A 4,213-nucleotide genomic window follows, 5' to 3' on the forward strand; every position below is an offset into this window, starting at 1 on the left:
AAATTGTCTAGTGGTCTTCTGAGAAATCATCCAGATCATCCACATTCCACAATCTTTGTTTTTCAGCATCTTATATTTGATCTCTGTCTAGTAGTGACTGTATAATGTTGAGATTCATCTTTTAACACTGTGGAGAAATGAGAATCACACACAACTATTACAAAAGATACAAACATTCCCTGACCCTGACGCTCAAGAAGCCAAAACAATATATTTAAAATCTGGTGGGTGGAAATCTCTGAAAATGATAATTTGTTTCAAACGTTTTTTTTTTGTCAAATTAATTTTGTCCTTCTGGAAACATGAATATATTTTTTAGCTTTTGGAGGGCGTTACTAAATAAGAAAATAAATAAAAGTTATTTCAACAAAATAATAACAATTGAAACTGGTCACCCAATCCAAAGGTTTACATGCACCTGACTTTTAAATGTATAGTGTTGACTTCTTGAGCATCATGGAATGTTTGTATCTTTTGTAATAGTTGTGGGTGGTGTATCTCAATTCTCCTTAGCATAAAAAGATGAATCTCAACATCAAGGGTCAACAATGCAGAAGATGCTGAAAAAGCAAAAATTGTGAAGGATTTACACCATTAAACTGTCCACAGGTCTTCAGAAAAATCCTTCAGACAACAGTTTGTTCAACAACTATTACAAAACATTAGAAATGTCACTGATTGTTCAGGTAAGGTCGTACAGTATTAGGAATCAGGCATGCAGGTGTTAAGTGTTTAACTGGCTTATTTTATAAATTAAAATAATTCTGTGTTAAAAACTTAATGTAAACATATTTTATGTGGAATAACTTGTTCAGGGCAGTAATAATTCAAAAACAAACTTACTTTTACTGTTCTTATTTTTCTTAAATTGTCCACATTTTCAGATTCTGCAAGATTTATATAAACTATTGACCACAACCAGTATATAGGATTTTAAACTTCTCGTTTTAATTTTGATGCCAGCATATGGGATGAAATTAATCTCAAATTGATTAACAAATGCATGCACAGTCATCCGTGAACGTGATACAAGTTACACTTGTATTTTACTATTCACAAACAAATGCCTAATGATTTGAATCTGTGAAATTTAGATTTGAATAAACATGAGGCGATTTGAACAAATAGAGACAGATTTGTGAATACAATGTTTCATTTTGTGTTCATGTATAATCATTTTGCGCATACAAATGAAAAGTTGTGCATTTGTGTATCCTGCAGCGCGCGTCCATTCATCCTGTTCTGTGCATTCGGATTTTGAGACGTTCTTTACGCGGTTTTGCGTTGGACAATCCACACACAAACAACTTCAGATCAACGCACAACCGTGCATAAACTACGGTCTACCACTAGATGGCAGTCTGACGGAGCGATGCAGAGGTTTGCGGCATTGACTTTTTGATCAAAGTCAATGCAAAAAACGGCATTGACTCATTGACGGCATTGACTAGACTTTTTCATTGTACGTCATTTTGAACAACGTTATCGTTGTGTTATTATAAAAAGTGTAAACATATTTTCAGTTCGTTTTGAAACTATGGCGAAACAGATTACACGGTGGTGGGCGAATGGGCGAGAGTCATTTTGATGGATTACAATGAGGGCAATTTGTAATTCCCCTTTATGTCAAATTGGTAGCATCCAATCATTTCCTTTCATCAGAACGTGATCGCAAGTGACCGGAGGAAAGGGCGCATGTTTCCCGATTCATTACTCATAAACGTCTCGCCCATTCAGGAAAACGGGATCCGTGGAGGCTCGCGGTGCGGAGCCAGGCGTCGCGCGTGTATAGCCTAAACAAGTCATTAGACTATGCCGTCTCACCACCGTCTAATCTGTTTCGCCATAGTTTCAAAACGAACTGAAAATATTTTTACACTTTTCATAATAACACAACGATAACGTTGTTTGAGGATCTGATTCTGCAATGCATCTGTCACTTATTCAGACCCCCGCGTCGCGTGCTCACATACACACAGGCGCGAACAGTGGTGCGGTGTTTACAAACTTTTTTCCTTCAGAGAGAATTAGCGACTAGCGTTATTTTGGATAAACCTTAACTTTAAGTACGGGGAAAATGTTTCTCTGCGTCTTTTCCGTTCAGTGAGTGGCAGAAGCAGCACATTCATAACAAAACAGCATCTTAAAGTAACTTGTAAGTGAATTAATAAATGATTAAAAAACAGCGTTCTCAAGCACCTGTCATTGTTACTGTTATGATTATAAACATTTGTCTGTAATTATTGTTTTATGTCTGACAACAGAAACATTAAATATGTGAACGACTTTATTGGGTATTCAGTTCAGTAAGTTCAGAGAGTAAACGCATGTACATAGTGATGATGTCACAAACATGCTAATTGGCACGTAACATCAACCTTGGACCATAGTGACAGGTGAAAATAGATTATGACAGATTTTTTACGAGCCTAGTGAAAATGTCTATCGCCACCTCTGCCGCAAACCTCTTCGTCGCTCCGTCAGACTGCCATCTAGTGGTAGACCGTAGTTTATGCACGGTTGTGCGTTGATCTGAAGTTGTTTGTGTGTGGATTGTCCAATGCAAAACCGCGTAAAGAACGTCTCAAAATCCGAATGCACAGAACAGGATGAATGGACGCGCGCTGCAGGATACACAAATGCACAACTTCTCATTTGTATGCGCAAAATGATTATACATGAACACAAAATGAAACATTGTATTCACAAATCTGTCTCTATTTGTACAAATCGCCTCATGTTTATTCAAATCTAAATTTCACAGATTCAAATCATTAGGCATTTGTTTGTGAATAGTAAAATACAAGTGTAACTTGTATCACGTTCACGGATGACTGTGCATGCATTTGTTAATCAATTTGAGATTAATTTCATCCCATACCAGCAACATTTAAAAAATATATGTGACAGAGACAACTCTTGCCCACAAAGTAGGCCTACATTCTGACAACGTCGCCAGCTCGTATTCATTTGGGGTGCGTTTATATTTGGCATTAACATGCGATCTCGGTGATCCGAACAAGCAGATCGGATCTGCAGACAATCAGGACACAACGCGTTTACTAGAGTTGGGGTACTCGAACTCGGACTCGGACTCGAGTCCGGACTCGAGTGCAATTATGAATGAACTCGGACTTGTCACGTACTCGGATGAATTTGCACTCGGACTTGTCACGGACTCTGACATTTTGGACTCGGGAATTTTGCCGAGTACAGTCGAGTCCGCATTATGTGTAACATGAAAAAAAATAGACAATGTTAATTGCCTTCTCGGCACCACACCAGCAGGTAGCAGTAACGTTAGACCTGCGCAAAACGTAAACCCCCGAATTTAGCGCCTCATATCTGCACACAGCAGCAGACCATGTCATCGAAGTCAGCAATAATTTGTTTTGCTTATGAAAATCACAAGGAATTTATTTGCAAGCCATTCAGTAAAAAGAGGCACTTGGCGGACTGCAAATTTTGCAAAACAAAAATTACTGAGGTGTCGGGGACAACTTCAAACTTCTATCGACATGTTGAAAGAAAGCATAAAGAAAGGTATGTTGATTATTGCAACCTTTAAATACCAACTGTTGGACTTTAAAGGCAGTCCTGCATGCTCAAAAATTTGCACAGAGACGTTCTCCAAAATTAAACAGAAGTTTTATTATCAGATGTAAAAAGGTAACAAAGCTTTGGGTTGTCAGACGATCTCCTCACTCCAANGTTTTGAAACTATGGCGAAACAGATTACACGGTGGTGGGCGAATGGGCGAGAGTCATTTTGATGGATTACAATGAGGGCAATTTGTAATTCCCCTTTATGTCAAATTGGTAGCATCCAATAATTTCCTTTCATCAGAACGTGATCGCAAGTGACCGGAGGAAAGGGCGCATGTTTCCCGATTCATTACTCATAAACGTCTCGCCCATTAAGGAAAACGGGATCCGTGGAGGCTCGCGGTGCGGAGCCAGGCGCCGCGCGTGTATAGCCTAAACAAGTCATTAGACTATGCCGTCTCACCACCGTCTAATCTGTTTCGCCATAGTTTCAAAACGAACTGAAAATATTTTTACACTTTTCATAATAACACAACGATAACGTTGTTTGAGGATCTGATTCTGCAATGCATCTGTCACTTATTCAGACCCCCGCGTCGCGTGCTCACATACACACAGGCGCGAACAGTGGTGCGGTGTTTACAAACTTTTTTCCTTCAGAGAGAAT

Source organism: Triplophysa rosa, linkage group LG4, assembly GCF_024868665.1.
Source record: "Triplophysa rosa linkage group LG4, Trosa_1v2, whole genome shotgun sequence".
In the NCBI taxonomy this organism is placed as follows: domain Eukaryota; kingdom Metazoa; phylum Chordata; class Actinopteri; order Cypriniformes; family Nemacheilidae; genus Triplophysa; species Triplophysa rosa.